Raw genomic sequence first — 20,801 nt, forward strand, 5'->3', positions numbered from 1 at the left:
ACATGAGACTGATAGGTCTGTAAATGCCAGGGTCATTGGGTTTCGGTATTGGGACCATTATTGCATGTTTCCATTGTGTGGGCAACACTCCACATAGGAATGACTTGTTAAACAGGTGGAGTAGTGGATTGCCAGACACTTCACACAGTGCATTAAGTATGTCGTAGGTGACGCCATCTTCACCAGGTGCTGTACTTTTACCCTTTTCATAGCCCCCTTTACTTCCTTGGCTGTAATTGGTTCCCCATACTCGTCATCACTAGATTGTGCTCTTTTTATCCTAATCCTTCTGTCATTATGTCGGAGGAGCTGTTCCCTGCTTACTTCTGCAGGGAGGGAGGAGGATGATGCTGCATCACTCCACTTGTGAATTAGTTCTTCAGCCTTACCCTGGGGGTCGTTGTGAGCCGCAGGCCGGGCTCTGCTCCCCTTAGCTACCTTAATTTTTGCCCACACTTGTCTTGCAGACGTTTCTCTTCCAGTAGAGCAAGTGAACTCTAGTCATTGTCTTTCCCTTTGTAACTAATCTGCAATGTATGTACCTTTACCTGAATAAAAAATCTAATCTAAATCTATATCTAATCTATATGCTTAGATATATGCAAAAGAGAGAGTAATAGAGCGAAACCTTTAAAAAACTGAACAATTTGGAGGATATTGATTCATACAATTTCTTCAAAAGGTCAGATGTAACACGAACAAGGAGCAATGGTTTCAAGCTCAACAAGCCACAGTGTAGGAGTGACAACAAATGCTTTTTAACCCATACGATTATGATCATGGCAATAAGGTTTCTAAAACAGTAGGCATTCTTCCAAAGTTAGACACTGTACTATGTTCCTCGCCCTAACCTAGTCACTCAGTATTATTCACTCATTTATCTATGTCTTGTCTATTTATGTCTTAAAGGTTACAAGACGTACATTAGTCAATAGAATTGGTGCTTAAAATGTTAAGGATCTCTTGTGAAACACGGGTATTAATAAAAAAATTTATTATGTAAAATAAATAAAAAAGGCCCAAGGGCCATGAAGTAACAAGAATGCAAGGCTGGCACATGCTGGCGTAAGTAGAGAAGACGGAAGATTCTTCATATTAAAAGACCCTGCTTCTCCAAGATGGCAGTCACACCCTGCTTGCCCTGGACAATCACCATATTTTTTTTTTGAGATATATACAAGAGTTGTTACATTCTTGTACAGCCACTAGTACGCGTAGCGTTTCGGGCAGGTCCTTAATCCTATGGTCCCTGGAATACGATCCCCTGCCGCGAAGAATCGTTTTTTCATCCAAGTACACATTTTACTGTTGCGTTAAACAGAGGCTACAGTTAAGGAATTGCGCCCAGTAAATCCTCCCCGGCCAGGATACGAACCCATGACATAGCGCTCGCGGAACGCCAGGCGAGTGTTTTACCACTACACCACGGAGACTGTTAGACTGATATGGAGAAGGACTGTTTACTGTGAAGGGAAGTCCACAAATGCAATGCCAGCATGAGTCAGTCTTGAAGGGTAAACGATGATGGCACCCTCACAGTAACACAAAAGCCGAGCAAGCCAAGTGAGGAAGACCTGTTGATGGGAAAGGAGGAGAATCATTAGTCACAACAAAATCCACATAGAAACAAAGGAGAGAAAAAAATAAAGTGGATGTCTTCTTTTTGTATAGACATAATAAATATTGCCATTTGGCTATGTATTTATATGATATATAATAGAATACAGCATAAAACAAAATAAGAGGGGTGGTAGGAGAAGAAAAGATTAGTGTTCAGTGAGAATCCACAAGGTCTTCTCTGAATACTCTTTATTTTCTTCAAGGCTGTGGGTCCCTACAATTGCACCAGAGGTGGTACACACCCCTATTATTATTTAAACAGGTGAGTAAAAATAGGTGAATACACATACGGTGTCAGCAAACTTAGCCTCCAAACACACACACACACATGGTATCAGCAAGCTTAGCCTCCAAACACACACACACACATGGTATCAGCAAGCTTAGCCTCCAAACACACACACACATGGTATCAGCAAGCTTAGCCTCCAAACACACACACACATGGTATCAGCAAGCTTAGCCTCCAAACACACACACACATACACATGGTATCAGCAAGCTTAGCCTCCAAACACACACACGCAGAAAATGGGGACATTGAAACAGTTGATAAACTTGATTTCAAGAGAGAGAGAGGCCACTATAGGGAACTTCAAAATTTTTTTAATAAGTAATTAGGCAGACTTGTTGCTAGACAGGGAAGTAAATTAAATGTATGCCAAATTTTGCAAAATATACAATGAAGGCACACAAACATTCATACCAAAACAGAGATGCAGGGCCAGAAAACAGGATTGGTTCAACAGAAATTGAGAGAGGGCCACAGACCAAAAGACACAAAAATGGAATGAAAGACATTGAAAAACTACAAGCAGATGTCAACAAAGTTTTCGACTGGGCAGCAGAAAATAACATGATGTTTAACAGTGATAAATTTCAGGTATGGCAAAAATGAGGATCTGAAACATAATACAGGGTACAAAACACAATCGAATCTTCCCATAGTAGAAAAACAGCATGTCAAGGATTTGGGAATAATGATGTCCGACGATCTAATGTTTAGGGAGCATAACCAAGCAAATATTGCGTCAGCCAGAAAAATGATCGGATGGATTATGAGAACTTTCAAATCCAGGGATCCCATCACAATGGTTGTACTCTTCAAGTCACTTATGTTGTCCCGTCTCGAGTACTGCTCAGTATTCACTTCCCCCTTCAGAGCAGGAGAGATTGCTGAAATAGAGGGAATACAAAGAACATATACGTCACGCATAGACGAGATAAAACACCTAAATTATTGGGATCGTCTCAAACCTCTCCAAATGTACTCTCTAGAAAGGAGACGAGAGAGATACCAAATAATATACACATGGAAGATACTGGAGGGCCAGGTCCCAAATCTACACAGTAAAATAACAATGTACTGGAGTGAACGATATGGAAAAAAATGCAAGATTGAACCAGTGAAGAGCAGAGGTGCCACAGTCACAATCAGAGAGCACTGTATAAACATCAGAGGTCCGCGGTTGTTCAACGTCCTCCCAGCGACTATAAGAAATATTGCCGGAACAACCGTGGACATCTTCAGGAGAAAACTGGACTGTTTTCTAAGAGAAGTTCCGGATCTTCCGGGATGTAGTGGGTATGTGGCCCTGCGGGCCGCTCCAAGCTACAGCCTGGTGGACCAAACTCTCACAAGTCGAGCCTGGCCTCGGGCCGGGCTTGGGGAGTAGAAGAGCAGAACCCCATCAAGCAGGTATCAATATAGAAAGAAGCCAAACCCCCAATCATACCAGCGATACAAAGATGCGAGAAACAACTATTCAGCAGTAAGGGAAGAGGCAGAAAGAAATTTTTAAAAAGGGATAATGGATAAATGTAAAACTGTACTGGGCCTTGTGGTGTTTGTGTGTTACTGAGGAAGTCTTGGTTGTAGGGTTGAAGTAAAGTCATGACTTGGTTACTGACTTTAATACTTAATATGATTACATGACTAGTAGCTACCAAGCTTGGCGGGCGTCCTGTCCGCTCTCTTGTTTACCTCCTCTCTCTCTGGCGTCTCAGCCGCCGCACATAGAAAACGGATGGTACCATTTTCTGTGAACATGACATCCCTCCTTTTCTTTAAAAAGAATGAATACAGGATGTCTACCATGCTTGTAGCACAAAGCAAAGTTATTGACACAAAGTAAGTTATTACCATATCAAGAGATACTGCATACATTTAACATTAATTAAGCACACAAAGAATTTAAACAACTTAATCTTTTCCACAAAGGATTTCAATGTTAAAAATACATATGCAATGTTAAACAAACATGAAAGAAACTGTAATACAAAGTTACAAAATATTGAATGAGATATCTGCATTATTCAAACAATATTAAATTTAGTTCAGCATGGCAAGTAAATATTTTGCATTACATAGGAACACAATTAATCATCAAATCGTGAAGGGCGTTTAACATGACGTTTAGGACGAGAGTCCTTAAATGCAATAACATCCCTTGATGAATTGTTTGTCGGGTTATAACTATTTTTTTCTTTTCCTTTTGCACGACTTTGCACTTCATCATTTTCTACACTAGTTGGAATCACTTTGAAATAGGCCATATTACGTGTTATACTATGATCTCTATTACTCGCTGTTACCATAGTTCCTTTTACACTAATCACTTTATATGGTTTTGTATCATACGGCATATCTAACTTTCCCTCTTTTTTCTTTTTAACGAGAACAGTGTCACCAACCTTTATGAACTGTTCCTTTGCACGTTGATCATGAGCAATTTTCATTTTGCCCTTGGCTAGTGCATCCTTCTGAGCGAGACGTTTATCCGTTACCTCGGCTGGCATGACGGGTAGTGCGATTCTCATAGGACGTCCAAATAAAAGTTCGCCAGGCGACTTGCCCAGTGTTCCATGTGGTGTTGCACGGTAGTTCCTGAGAAAAGCATACATAGCTTGTTTCCAGGATCGTCCTTCGGCATGAGCACAGCGTACCGCTTTCATGAGAGGTTGCAAGAATCTCTCAACTTCTCCATTTGCTTGAGGATGTTGTGGCATCACACGGCGGTGTTTGAATCCAATATGCTCAGAAAAGTTGACGAAGTCTTGTCCATTGAATGGCGGTCCATTGTCTGTCTTGACAACTTCAGGAATGCCAAAGTTTGAAAAGATCTTGTCGAGTTTCGGGATGACGGCCTTTGCAGACGTGGAAGTGATGATTTCTACTTCTGGATAACGTGAGTGACCATCAATGACTACCATCAAGTACTCTCCAGTTGGTAGCGGTCCGCAGAAGTCCATCGATACTTCCGTCCATGGTGCAGCAGGTAGTGGTGAAGGTTGTAGAGGTGTTGGTCTTGAAGTATCCACTGCAGCTTGGCAAGGGACACAGGCATCATGCATATCCTTTGCTTGACGATCAATGCCAGGAAACCTCACCTTTTCTCGTAGCAGCTGTTTAGTCCTAACAAGACCTTGGTGTCCTTGATGTGCAAGCTTCAGAGCACGTTGCTGGAGAACAGCTGGAATAACGATACGAGTACCTCGCAGCACAGTGTCGCGTTGTTGCGTAACACTTAATTCTGTCTGGATGCGTTCAAGTGCTTTGAATGCATCTAGGTCAACTCCTGAGGGTGGGATGCGTCGAAACTTTTTCTTAGTCAATGCATCCACTGTTGCTTGCAGAGTTGGGTCCTCTAGGGTTGCAGTACGGATTTCATCAAGAGTGAGAGCCTTAGGGACTGCATCACAGGTTACAGAGTGTACATATTCCTCGGCAACTTGCTGATGCTTGGTGATGGTGAAACTGTTGGCAGGATGTCGACTGATGTAATCAGCGGGATTGCCTGCACCCGGCTTGTATTTCACCGTAAAGTTGTATGGTTGCAGACGAAGAGCCCATCTCTCAATGCGAGCTGGTGGTTTGGACTTTGGATTATTGAAGATGGTCTCCAACGGTTTGTGGTCAGTGACTATCGTGGTGAAGGGTGCACCAAGCAGATACACATTGAAGTGTTCACAGCCCCATACAAGAGCAAGAGCTTCCTTCTCTGTCTGACTGTATCGTTGCTCAACATCTGTGAGAGAACGGCTGGCGTAGGCAATTACTACTCTGGAATCTGGTTGACCAGGTTTGTGTTGGGCTAACACAGCACCTAATCCAACAGGACTAGCATCTACTGTTAACTCAGTGTCCATTGATGGATCAAAATACGCAGCAGTCGCATTCTCTACTAGTGCATCTTTCACAGCATCAAATGCATTTTGCTCGATATCGCTCCAGTACCATGATGCATTTTTCTTCAGGAGCTCGCGTAGAGGCTTCGTAATGGTAGCAAAATCTGGAATGAAGCGAGAACAGTAGTTTGCCATTCCCAGAAAACTATGTACTTCAGTGGACGTTGAAGGAGGTGCAGCATTCTTGATATCTGCAACTTTCTTAGGATCTGGAGACAGACCTTTGTCACTAAGTACATGTCCAAAGAATTCAATTTTATGTTGATTGAACTCACACTTTGCTCGGCTTAGCGTCAAATTCTTTTCTCGTAAGCGTTGCAATGTTGCACGAAGAGCTTTGTCGTGTTCAGCTTGGGTACGGCCATAAACAATGATGTCATCAGACATGTTGTCAGCATTAGGTATATCTTGCAATACCTGGCTGATGATGTGCTGGAATACCTCGGCAGCACTGTTGATACCAAAACTCAGGCGCTTGTACCTATACAGACCTCGATGTGTCGTAAACGTTGTGATGAAGCGACTCTCATCATCAAGTTTAAGCTGATGATAGCCCTTGTTTAAATCTAACTTGCTGAATACAGTTGCACCATTCAAGCGGTAGATCATATCATCTACAGTCGGTGTAGGATGGCGTTCACGCATTATTGCCTTGTTGGGAACACGCATGTCCACACAAATGCGTATCTCATCTGGATTCTTCGGCTTTGGTGGAGTGACAATTGGGCTTACCCATGGTGTTGGGCCTGTTACTGGTTCAATGATATCTAGTTCTATCAGCCTATCCAGTTCGGCATCGACTTTCTTGCGAGTATGGAATGGTTGTCGGCGATGTGGTTGGGCAACTGGAATTACATCTGGGTTGATATGCAGATGTACTTTGCTATCAGTATAACAACCTATGGATTTAAATCGGTCAGAAAATTCAGCAACAATACCATCAACATTGTTTGCAGATTCCACTGCTACAGCATTAGAAAGCTGAAGTAGCCCCAATTTGGTTGAAGTCTTGTAACTGAGTAAAGACTCCTTTGCATTCCTAACAACATGGAATGTAGTAATGAGCATTGCATTCTTTGACTTAATCTCTGCAGTGAAAGTTCCAATCACTGGCAAGGCTACCTTTGAAGCATAGGCAGTGGCTTTGCCATTATAGTTTTCCAGCTTTGGGAACTGTTTTTTAAATTTCTCATAGTGGCACTCAGCAATGGTGTCAATGTTTGATCCAGTGTCAATGAGAACCTTGAGACAAATACCAGCAATGTATACACATGTCTCTGGGTTGTTTGGAAGATCATTCCATTCTGTGATTGATTGTACTCCATAAGTATAATCACATTCACTGTCATCTGAGACTGGTTGTAATGAAATGTTGTCTTGTATATTATTAACATTCTGGATATGAGGTGCAATATTGCGTTTACCACCTCGACCCCTATGACCTGATCCTCGTACAGTGCTTTGATTCATTGACTGTGGTTTCTTTAGTGCGGAACGACACATAGCACCAAAATGACCTAGTTTTCCACACTCATAGCACTTCTTACCTTGAGCAGGACAAACATTACCTTGGTGTGGGTAGTCTCCTCCACAATTGTAACATTTATTGTTGACACCCTCTGATGTGGGTCGTTGTGACTGCTTGAGTCTTGTTCCTTGACCCCAGTTGTGACGTGGTTCTCGACTAAATTTACTGTTAGGTTTGGCATATCTTCTTTCATTACGATGTCCTCCCTGAACCTTACATACCTCATCACTGTTAGTAACAGTGGCAGAACCGTTGTTGGCACTGCACTCCATGACACGAGCATCACGTGCAGCATCTTCCATTCGACGAGCAATATACAGTATCTTGGTAAGAGAACTTTCATCATCAACAAGTTCTAGAGCTCTTCGACGGAGACGTGTAGATGTGCATGTTTCAATTATTTGCTGTTTGATTTCTTTGTCAACATCAGCAAACTCACAATGGGCTGCTAAACCCTGCAGACGTGTGTGGTATTGATCCACAGTTTCATTAGAGAGTTGTTTTGCTCTCCTGAAATGCATAATTTCCATTGCAGTATTTTGCCTTGGTTTGAAATGCTCTGTTAGTTTGGCTTTGGCAGTGTCATAATCTTTGGCACCACCAGTGTCTTTCAGTGTGTCAAAGATGTCACAAACTCTATCACCTGAATAATGAAGTAGAAAGGCACGCTTTCTTTCAGCACTTTTGATGTCAGAAACTATCAACAAATTTTCAAACCTTTTAAGCCATTTGACCCACCTCTGTGACAGGTTTGTCTGGTCACAGTCAGGATCAAATGCAGGAAACTGAGGTATATTTGCCATTTTTACTGAATAAATGTAACTTATCACTTAAATGTTCCTCAGAATATTAAACACTTACTGCACTGTATATGTTAGTCAAGAATTCACTGTAATTACTTTAATTTTGCAAAGCACACAAGCATTTTAATGCAAAAGTTCACAACAGTGCACAATATAGCAGCAACTGACTTCTTACCTAGCCCTTGTGTACATGTGTTGTTCCTACTCACAGCAGCAGCACAACAGTTGGCACAGCAGTTGGTACAGCAGTTGGTACAGCAGTTGGTACAGCAGTCAGTTCAGTGTGATGAATTTTGTAGCACGAAGCGTCGTTTCGTAACCAAAACATCAGGTTTTGTACACATCAAAGCGTCGTTTCGTACACAACGTCGGCAGATTCCTCAGTACACAGTTTCTTCAGCACAGCTTGGGTAGCACACAGCTTGGATAGCACACAGCATCGGTTAGCACACAGCATCGTTTAGCACACAGCATCGGTTAGCACACAACATCGGTTAGCATACAGCATCGGGTATGGCGCTCACAGCTTCTCTTCCTCCTCCAGGCAGCATGCTTCTCCCTTGTGTTTGAAACTGAACAAATACCTGCGTTCACAGTTCATCCTCGTCGCCAATGTGGTGTTTGTGTGTTACTGAGGAAGTCTTGGTTGTAGGGTTGATGTAAAGTCATGACTTGGTTACTGACTTTAATACTTAATATGATTACATGACTAGTAGCTACCAAGCTTGGCGGGCGTCCTGTCTGCTCTCTTGTTTACCTCCTCCTCTCTCTCTGGCGTCTCAGCCGCCGCACATAGAAAACGGATGGTACCATTTTCTGTGAACATGACAGGCCTATTCTACAAATTCATAAACAACAAATTGCAGGTAAAGGATAATATCCAGAGGTTGAAAATAGGAAACAGATTCACAGAAAATGATAATGCAATGTGTGAAACATTAAACCAAAAGTTCCAAAGTGTGTTTATACAAAATGAAATCTTAAGAGAGCCAGACACAATAAGAATTTCTGAGAACATCATAGAGCGTATTGAGGTGTCTAGAGATGAAGTGGAAAATATGCTAAAGGAGCTAAGTAAGAACAAAGCAGTTGGTCCAGATGGAGTTTCACCATGGGTTCTGAGAGAATGTGCATCTGAGCTCAGCCTTCCACTTCATCTGATCTTTCAGGCATCCCTGTGTACAGGAGTCATAGCAAACATGTGGAAAAAGGCTAACATAGTTCCAATCTACAAAAGTGGCAACAGGGAAGACCCCACCTCTCTCAGTTATAGACCTGAATCATTGACAAGTGTAACAGTGAAAAGATTGAAAAAAACAAAATAATAAAAACTAAATGGGTAGAACACCTGGAGAGAAATTATATAATATCACACAGACAGTATTGTTTTCGATCTGGAAGATCCTGTGTATCGAATTTACTCAGTTTCTATGATTGAGCCACAGAGATTTTAAAGGAAAAAGGTAGTTGGGTTGACTGCATCTATCTAGACATAAAAAAGGCTTTCGACAGAGTTCCACATAAGAGGTTGTTCTGGAAACTAGAAAATTTTGGATGGGTGACAGGTAAGCTTCTAACATGGATGAAAAATTTTCTGACTGATAGAAAAATGAGGGCAGTAATCAGTGGCAATCGGACTGGAGAAGTGTCACAAGTGGAGTACCACAGTACATGCACCAGAAATGTTCATTGTCTACATAAATGATCTACCAGTTGGAATACAGAATTATATAAACATGTTTGCTGATGATGCTAAGATAATGGGATGGATAAGAAATTTAGATGATTGTCATGCCCTTCAAGAAGACCTGGACAAAATAAGTATATGGAGTACCACTTGGCAAATGAAATTTAATGTGAATAAATGCCATGTTATGGAATGTGGAATTGAACATAGATCCCACACAACCTACAAATTATGTGAGAAATCTTTATATAATTCTGATAAAAGAAAGAGGTCTAGGGTTGATTCTAGATAGAAAACTATCACTTGAGGCCCACATAAAGAACGTTGTGTGAGGAGCCTATGCCACGCTTTCTAACTTCAGAATTTCGTTTAAATACATGGATGGCGAAATACTAAAGAAATTGTTCACGAGTTTTGTTCGGCCAAGGCTAGAATATGCAGCGGTTGTGTGGTGCCCATATCTTAAGAAGCACATCAACAAACTGGAACAGGTGCAAAGACATGCTACTAAGTGGCTCCCAGAACTAAAGGGCAAGAGCTATGTGGAGAGGTCAGAGGCATTAAATATGCCAAAACTAGAAGACAACAAAAAGAGGTGATAAAATCACTATGTATAAAATAGTAACAGGAATTGATAAAATCGATAGAGAAGATTTCCCGAGACCTGGAACTTCAAGAACAAAAGGTCATAGATTTAAACTAACTAAACAAACATGCCAAAGAAATATACAAAAATTTCCTTTCGCATACAGAGTGGTACACGGTTGGAACAAGTTAAGTGAGAAGGTGGTGGCGGCCAAGACCGTCAGTAGTTTCAAAGCATTATGTGACAAAGAGTGCTGGGTAGACGGGACACCACGAGCGTAGCTCTAATCCTGTAACTACACTTAGGTAATTACATATGGTGTCAGCAAGCTTACCGTCGAAACACACACAAACAGCCTGCCTATTATTCAAGGCCTTCTCTGAGTACTCTTTATTTTCTTCTCTGAGGCTATGGGTCCGTAATCTTGCACCAGAGGTGGTACAACTTTTAAGTTTTTAACTACTGCACTGAGCACCTGATTTTGGCAAAGACTTCTTAGTGCAATTGTCAAGGACATAGTTCTGGTATTTTTTTGTTTATAAATATTCAGGTATAGTTAATGTCAAAATGTTTCAAAACTCAACAATTTATATTTCAAAACAAAAAAAGTAATGAAAACATTACAAAACATTAAAATATAGCCTAATTAATTAATAAAATAGCACAACTCTCAGAATGTCTAAAGGTGCTTTGAGCAATGAAGTAGTTAATTTTATATATATAATATTATATATATAATATATATTTACCTGTGACTACTGCTTAGCAAAAATTTGATCTCTGTGAAAATTGGTCTCGTCATTGCTAGGAGATATTTTAAGACCATGATTTGCTGTGGATGGCACTGTAGTCTTCAAGTCATCAATCTAAAAATAGAGGTAATCTTTTAAAATGTAAATTTTGTATAAAAAAAAAATGCAAAAATAAATTGCAAGAATAATATGAAGTTATTATACAATTTTTTTTAATTATTTAAATATTTGCGAGACATTATTAAGAAATGTATGAAGTACAGATTCTCTAAGACCTGATATGTATCTGCTTATGTTCCACCACATTACATTCAGGGCTGAAGAGAAAACACAGCCAGTAAGGTAATGATCACTTAGGATGGACAAGGATGCTACATGTAGGATGGGGCTAAGCTGCGTGAGGCTAGGATGCCAAGCCTGCCTTGTCTAGGCTGGGCTGGGCTAGGCAACACTAGGAAGGAGTTAACAAATCTCTGGAGTGCCTTACTTTTCCTGATATCCTTAAAAAAGCAAGAATGATGCCATTTTATAAAGGAGGCGAGACAGCAGAAATAAACAATTAAAGAAAAATATCAAATCTACTTATACTTTCAAAAATATTTGATTTTTTTTTTACAAACATCTCTTTCTACTTTGTAAAATTCTACATGAATACAAACAAACACACACATCCCTAGGAAGCAGCCCATAGCAGCTGTCTAACTCCCAGGTACTTATTTACTGTTAGGTGAACCAGATATAGAGAATAACCACAAAATGCTATCTTTATAAGAACTATCTTGTAAAGCCATTAGTACACGCAGCATTTCAGGCAGGATATATAAAATATATATATATATATATATATATATATATATATATATATATATATATATATATATATATATATATATATATATATATATATATATATATATATATATATGACAATGTCAGACCACGGAGGAAAAATGAAACAGGAAATTTCCTTAAGTACTTTCGTATATTAAATACATCTTCAGAAGGTCGACCTTCTGAAGATGTATTTAATATACGAAAGTACTTAAGGAAATTTCCTGTTTCATTTTTCCTCCGTGGTCTGACATTGTCACATTCTTAATCACGTGTTTATTTTCGTGATATACACATATATATATATATATATATATATATATATATATATATATATATATATATATATATATATATATATATATATATATATATATATATGAGTGTCAGACCATGGAGGAATGATTTTTTTTTAATTTAATTTATATAAAAAATTATTCCTTCTGAAGATGTATTAATATATAAAAGTACTTAAGGAAATTCCTGTTTCAATTCTTCCTCCGTGGTCTGACAGTCACATTTTTCATCAAGTGTTAATTTTTGTGATTTACACACACGTGGCATGTTTACACACACATTATTTATATTATATATATATATATATATATATATATATATATATATATATATATATATATATATATATATATATATATATATATATATATATATATATATATATGTGGAACCCTCAACCCTATAAGTGGAGGGTTCCTACAAACTCAACCAGAGGTGGTACCCTCTATATATTAATAAAAAGGCAAGGCTATGCTAAATCTAGGCAGGGATTGGCTTGGCTAGGGTAGGAAGGACTGGTCATGTTTAAAAGCAAGGCAGGGTTAGGCTAGGCAAGACTAGGTAAGGGTATACTGGGATAGGCTTGGCTACGGTAGGCTAGGAAGAGGTAAACTAGGATAAGCAAGGCTGTGCAAGCACTATGCACAGCTAGAATGAACTATGCTAAGATGGTTTAAGCTAGGCTAGGTTAGGATAAGCTGAGTCATGCAGGGCCCCGATTGACGAGTGGAGTCTAATGGTCTAACCTTCTAGCTAGTTTGCTGACCTAAGAGTGTAAATGCCTAGCCCCTAACCTGAGATATATACAAGAGTTGTTACATTCTTGTACAGCCACTAGTACGAGTAGCGTTTCGGGCAGGTCCCTGGAATACGATCCCCGCCGCGAAGAATCGTTTTTTCATCCAAGTACACATTTTACTGTTGCGTTAAACAGAGGCTACAGTTAAGGAATTGCGCCCAGTAAATCCTCCCCGGCCAGGATACGAACCCATGACATAGCGCTCGCAGAACGTCAGGCGAGTGTCATACCACTACACCACCTGCTGCAATATTATTATAAAAGAAATATTACTTATTATAATCGTAAATACTAAATACCTGTTGTGTTGATTTAGGGGCGACGACGATCGTGGGATCGGATGCGAGCCACAGGTGGCCTACACCATGCTTTCTAAGGCGTCCCTCTCATAACAAAAACAAATCCGTGCATTCATACACAAACAGAGACCCCGTGGTTATTCGAATACTTGCAATTCTTTTACTTAAAATAATAACAATTAGATTAATAATAATTAACATAATTTTTACTCAAGATTCATAAAAATCATTAATACTATTTTAAAAGAAAATTTATAAGACATCTAAAAACAGATATACAGACTTTGTGTGATATTTATTTCAACATTATATATTAATAGAATGTTGTAACTATTATTTTTAAATATTAGGTAGTTTCCAGCTACGTATATCGCATATAAACGTTGCAAAAAGATTTTAGACTGAATTAACACATTACATATTTATGGAGTAATTAACAACAAAACAATCTTTATTTTCATTGCAGAACATATATCAGAGCATACTAGTGACTCATACATTTAAAATAGTGTGATTTTTAAACAATTCGGTTGTAAACCCGCAGAACAGCCTACCCGCCAAAGACGTAACATAAGAAATGGTATATAATTCATTATTTTAAATTACATATATAATCATTAATAATTTTCGGCAGCTATCGAGGTTCTCCATATGTAAATTCCTGTACTCTAACAAGATGCTACTTGCTGTTTAGCTGTTTAAATTCTTGGAAAATTGTAATGACCAGCGACATAAAATATAACAATGAAATAGTAGCTGGTAACTGTAGGTGAACGAAAAATTAAATTCCAAATTGATTAGATGTTTTTCTAAATATAAAGATCGACCTGAAGGAATTTTATGAATTATGGACTAATTAAACAAAAAAAATTGTAATTTTACTTGAAGAACAGATACCAGAGAATAGTTAGTGAGTACATTTATATTGTATAATGGGAGAAAGCCCCTAGTAGCCGCGAATTAAAATAACCACCTACATTAATTGATAACTAGGAAATAGTATCTGGAAACTTTATCTGAACGAAAACACAATACCAATTTGTTTAGATGTTTTTCTTAATATAAAGATCAACAGTAAGGAATCTTATTCATTATGGACAAATTAACAAAAAAAAACGATAATTTTCATTTTGGACCATATATTAGAGCATACTTAGTCACTTATATAATAAAAGTATTGTGTATTTTGAACCATTGGGGTTGTAAACAAACAGAATGTCCTACCCGAAAAGTCGTAACATAAAATGTTGCATATGTTTGCTAATTTATTATTTGATAAATGATTATTATTAATTTACGACAACTATAGAGGTTTCCCATTAGTTAAATTACTGTAGTGTGACTAAATGCTACTACAAAACCTATATAAATCCTGGGAAAGTCACAATGACCAGCGACATTAAAGCATAGAGTGTTAAATAGTAACAGGCAACTGTCGGCGAACGAAAAATTCATTTCCAAATTTATTAGATGTTTTCCTAAATATAAAGATCGATAGGCTAGAATTTTCTGGATTATGGCCTAATTAAGGCAAAAAATATATATATTTTTACTTGAAGAACAAATATCAGAGCATAGTCAGTGAGTTATAGAATAATAAGAGTGTGGTATTTCATTGTATAACAAGAGATAGTCCATGGAAGCCATAATAGACGTAGTTTTAAACAAAATAACGTCCAAAAACAGCCGTAGAGTCAAACGGCAAATGTTGACGTTCTTTTTAAGAGGACAGGTTGGGTGGGCACCCGCACTGGGGTGGGATATATGCAGGCGGGCACCCGTACAAGGGTGGGATATATGCAAGTGGGCACACGTACAGGAGTGGGATATATCCAGGTGGGCACCCGTACAGGGGTGGGATATATTAGGGCGGGCACCCGTACAGGGGTGGGATATATGAGAGCGGGCACCAGTACAGGGGTGGGATATACGCAGGCGGGCACCCGTACAGGGGTGGGATATATGCAGGCGGGCACCCATACAGGGGTGGGATATATGCAGGCGGGCACCCACACAGGGGTGGGATATATGCAAGCGGGCACCCATACAGGGGTGGGATATATGCATGCAGGCACCCATACAGGGGTGGGATATAAGCAGGTGGGCACCCGCACAGGGGTGGGATATACGCAGGCGGGCACCCATACAGGGGTGGGATATATGCAGGTGGGCACCCGTAAAGGGGTGGGGTATATGAGGGCGGGCACCAATACAGGGGTGGGATATATGAGGGCGGGCACCATTACAAGGGTGGGATATATGCAGGTGGGCACCCGTACAGGGGTGGGATATATGCAGGCGGGCACCCGTACAGTGGGGGAAATACGCAGACAGGCACCCATACAGGGGTGGGATATATGCAGGTGGGCACCCGTACAGGGGTGGGATATATGAGGGCGGGCACCAATACAGGGGTGGGATATATGAGGGCGGGCCCCAGTAAAGGGGTGGGATATATGCAGGTGGGCACCCATACAGGGTGGAATGTACGCAGGCGGGCACCCGTACAGGAGGGGATATACGCAGGCGGGCACCCGTACAAGGGTGGGATATATTCAGGCAGGCACCCGTACAGGAGGGGATATATGCAGTGGTGGGATATATGAGGGCGGGCACCAGTACAGGGGTGGGATATATGCAGGTGGGCACCCGTACGGGGGTGGGGTATATGCAGGCGGGCAACTGAACAGGGGTGAGATGTATGAGGACGGGTACCCATACTGTGGTAGGATATATGCAGGCGGACACCCGTACAGGGGTGGGATATATGTAGACGGGCACCCGTACCGGGGTGGGATATGTGCGGGCGGGCACCCGTACAGGGGTGGGATATATGCAGTCGGGCACCCATACAAGGGTGGGATATATGGGGGCGGGCACCCATACAGGGGTGGGATATATGAGGGCGGGCACCCGTACAGGGGTGGGATATATGCAGGTTGGCACCCGATCAGGGGTGGGATATATGCAGGCGGGCACCCGTACAGGGGTGGGATATATGCAGGCGGGCACCCGTACAGGGGTGGGATATATGAGGGCGGGCACCCGTACAGGGGTGGGATATATGAGGGCGGGCACCCGTACAGAGGTGGGATATATGAGAGCGGGCACCCGAACAGGGGTGGGATATATGTAGGCGGGCCCCCGAACAGTGGTGGGATATATGCAGGCGGGAACCAGTACAAGGGTGGGATATATGCAGGCTGGCACCCGTTCAGGGGTGGGATATATGAGGGCGGGCACCGGTACAGGAATGGGATATATGCAGGCGGGCACCCGCACAGAGGTGGGATATTTGCAGGTGGGCACCCGTATGGGGGTGGGATATATGCAGGCGGGCACCTGTACAGGGGTCGGATGTATGAGGACGGTTACCCGTACAGGGGTGGGATTTATGGGGGCGGGCACCCTTACAGGGGTGGGATATATGCAGGTGGGCACCCGTACAGGGGTGGGATATATGAGGGCGGGCACCCGTATAGAGGTGGGATATATGACGGCGGGCACCCGTACAGGGGTGGGATATATGCAGGCGGGCACTCGTACAGGGGTGGGATATATGCAGGCGGGAACCAGTACAAGGGTGGGATATATGCAGGCGGGCACCTGTGCAGGGGTGGGATATATGAAGGCGGGCACCTGTACAGGGATGGGATATATGCAGGCGGGCACCCGCACAGAGGTGGGATATATGCAGATGGGCACCCGTATGGGGGAGGGATATATGCAGGCGGGCACCTGTACAGGGGTGGGATGTATGAGGACGGGTCCCCGTACAGGGGTAGGATATATGGGGGCGGGCAGCCGTACAGGGGTGGGATATATGCAGGTGGGCACCCGTACAGGGGTGGGATATATGCAGGCAAGCACCCGTACAGGGGTGGGTTATATGCAGGTGGGTACATGTACTGGGATGGGATATATGCTGGCGGGCACCCGCACAGAGGTGGGATATATGCAGGTGGGCACTTATACATGGGGGGGATATATGGGGGCGGGCACCCGTACAGGGGTGGGATATATGCAGGCTGGCACCCATACAGGGGTAGGATATATGCAGGCGGGCACCCATATAGGGGTGGGATATATGCAAGCGGGTACCCGTGCAGGGGTGGGATATATGCAGGCGGGAACTAGTACAAGGGTGGGATATATGCAGGCGGGAACCCGCACAGGGGTGGGATATATGCAGGTGGGCACCCATATGGGGGTGGTATATATGCAGGCGGGCACCTGTACAGGGGTTGAATGTATGAGGACGGGTACCCGTACAGGAGTGGGATATATGCAGTCGGGCACTTGTACAGGGGTGGGATATATGCAGGCTGGCACCCATACAGGGGTAGGATATATGCAGGCGGGCACCCATATAGGGGTGGGATATATGCAAGCGGGTACCCGTGCAGGGGTGGGATATATGCAGGCGGGAACGAGTACAAGGGTGGGATATATGCAGGTGGACACCCATATGGGGGTGGGATATATGCAGGCGGGCACCTGTACAGGGGTTGAATGTATGAGGACGGGGACCCGTACAGGAGTGGGATATATGCAGGCGGGCACTCGTACAGGGGTGGGATATATGCAGGCGGGAACCCGTACAGGGCTGGGATATATGCAGGCGGGCACCCGTACAGGGGAGGGATATATTACGGCAGGCACCCGTTCAGGGGTGGGATATATGCAGGCGGGCACCCATACAGGGGTGGGATATATGTAGGCGGGCACACATACAGGGGTGGGAAATATGCAAGCGGGCACCCGTAAAGGGGTGAGATATATGCAGGCTGGCACCCGTACAGGGGTGGGATATATGCAGGTGGGCACCCGTACTGGGATGGGATATATGAGGGCGGGCACCCGTATAGAGGTGGGATATATGAGGGCGGGCACCCGTACAGCGGTGGGATATATGCAGGCGGGCACTCGTACAGGGGTGGGATATATGCAGGCGGGAACCAGTACAAGGGTGGGATATATGCAGGCGGGCACCTGTACTGGGGTGGAATATATAAAGGCGGGCACCTGTACAGGGATGGGATATATGCAGGCGGGCACCCGCACAGAGGTGGGATATATGCAGATGGGCACCCGTATGGAGGTTGGATATATGCAGGCGGGCACCTGTACAGGGGTGGGATGTATGAGGACGGGTAACCCGTACAGGGGTAAGATATATGGGGGCGGGCACCCGTACAGGGGTGGGATATATGCAGCTGGGCACCCGTACAGGGGTGGGATAAATGCAGGCAAGCACCCGTACAGGGGTGGGTTATATGCAGGTGGGTACATGTACTGGGATGGGATATATGCTGGCGGGCACCCGCACAGAGGTGGGATATATGCAGGTGGGCACTTATACAAGGGTGGGATATATGGGGGCGGGCACCCGTACAGGGGTGGGATATATGCAGGCTGGCACCCATACAGGGGTAGGATATATGCAGGCGGGCACCCATATAGGGGTGGGATATATGCAAGCGGGTACCCGTGCAGGGGTGCGATATATGCAGGCGGGAACCAGAACAAGGGTGGGATATATGCAGGCGGGAACCCGCACAGGGGTGGGATATATGCAGGTGGGCACCCATATGGGGGTGGGATATATGCAGGCGGGCACCTGTACAGGGGTTGAATGTATGAGGACGGGTACCCGTACAGGAGAGGGATATATGCAGTCGGGCACTCGTACAGGGGTGGGATATATGCAGGCTGGCACCCATACAGGGGTAGGATATATGGAGGCGGGCACCCATATAGGGGTCGGATATATGCAAGCGGGTAACCGTGCAGGGGTGGGATATATGCAGGCGGGACCGAGTACAAGGGTGGGATATATGCAGGTGGACACCCATATGGGGGTGGGATATATGCAGTCGGGCACCTGTACAGGGGTTGAATGTATGAGGACGGGTACCCGTACAGGAGTGGGATATATGCAGGCGGGCACTCGTACAGGGGTGGGATATATGCAGGCGGGGACCCGTACAGGGGTGGGATATATGCAGGCGGGCACCCGTACAGGGGAGGGATATATGAGGGCGGGCACCCGTTCAGGGGTGGTATATATGCAGGCGGGCACCCATACAGGGGTGGGATATATGTAGGCGGGCACACATACAGGGGTGGGAAATATGCAAGCGGGCACCCGTAAAGGGGTGAGATATATGCAGGCTGGCACCCGTACAGGGGTGGGATATATGCAGGTGGGCACCCGTACTGGGATGGGATATATGCTGGCAGGCACCCGCACAGAGGTGGGATATATGCAGGTGGGCACCCGTATGGGGGTGGGATATATGCAGGCGGGCACCTGAACAGGGGTGGGATGTATGAGGACGGGTACCCGTACAGGGGTGGAATATATATGGGGGCGGGCACCCGTCCAGTGGTGGAATATATGCAGGCGGGCACCCATACAGGGGTGGGATATATGCAGGCTGGCACCCGTACAGGGGTGGGATATATGCAGGCGGGCACCCATACAGGGGTGGGATATATGAGGGCGGGCACCCGTACAAGGGTGGGATATATGCAGACGGGCAAATGTACAGGGGTGAGATGTATACAGGCGGGCACCCGTAAAGGGGTGGGATATATGAGGGCGGGCACCCGTACAGGGGTGGGATATATGCAGGCGGGCACTCGTACAGGGGTGGGATATATGCAGGCGGGCACTCGTACAGGGGTGGGATATATGCAGGCGGGAACCAGTACAAGGGTGGGATATATGCAGGCGGGCACCCGTATAGGGGTGGGATATATGAGGGCGGGCACCCGTAAGGGGTGGGATATATGCAGGCGGGCACCCGTAAAGGGGTGGGATATATGAGGGCGGGAACCCGTACAGGGGTTGGATATATGCAGGAGGGCACCCATACAAGGGTGGGATATATGGGGGAGGGCACCAATACAGGGGTGGGATATATGAGGGCGGGCACCAGTACAGGGTTGGGATATATGAGGGCGGGCACCCGTAAGGGGTGGGATATATGCAGGCGGGCACCCGTAAAGGGGTTGGATATATGAGGGCGGGAACCCGTACAGGGGTTGGATATATGCAGGCGGGCACCCATACAAGAGTGGGAAATATGCAGGCGGGCACCCGTACAGGGGTGGGATATATGCAGGTGGGCAACAGTTCAGGTGTGAGATATATGCACGCGGGCACTTATACAAGGGTGGAATATATGGGGCGGGCACCCGTATAGGGGTGGGATATATGCAGGCTGGCACCCATACAGGGGTTGGATATATGCAGGCGGGCACCCATATAGGGGTGGGATATATGCAAGCGGGTACCCGTACATACGTGGGATATATGCAGGCGGGAACCAGTACGAGGGTGGGATATATGCAGGCGGGCACGCGCACAGGGGTGGGATATATGCAGTTGGGCACCCATATAGGG

At 44.2% G+C, this 20,801-nt stretch overlaps 1 long non-coding RNA gene across 2 annotated transcripts; it reads right to left on the minus strand.

Moving 5' to 3' along the window:
• Nucleotides 1–1,064: 1,064 nt before the first annotated feature.
• LOC138359361 (uncharacterized) lies at nucleotides 1,065–13,478 on the minus strand. Of its 2 annotated transcripts, none has more exons than XR_011225928.1 (3): nucleotides 13,391–13,478; nucleotides 11,162–11,278; nucleotides 1,065–1,574 (listed from the first exon to the last, which is right to left on the minus strand). It is a non-coding gene; the product is annotated as an uncharacterized lncRNA (long non-coding RNA). The 2 variants fall into 2 exon arrangements; XR_011225929.1 differs by lacking the exon at nucleotides 13,391–13,478 and adding an exon at nucleotides 13,087–13,297.
• Nucleotides 13,479–20,801: the final 7,323 nt, after the last annotated feature.

Source organism: Procambarus clarkii, chromosome 90, assembly GCF_040958095.1.
Source record: "Procambarus clarkii isolate CNS0578487 chromosome 90, FALCON_Pclarkii_2.0, whole genome shotgun sequence".
Taxonomy (NCBI): Eukaryota; Metazoa; Arthropoda; class Malacostraca; order Decapoda; family Cambaridae; genus Procambarus; species Procambarus clarkii.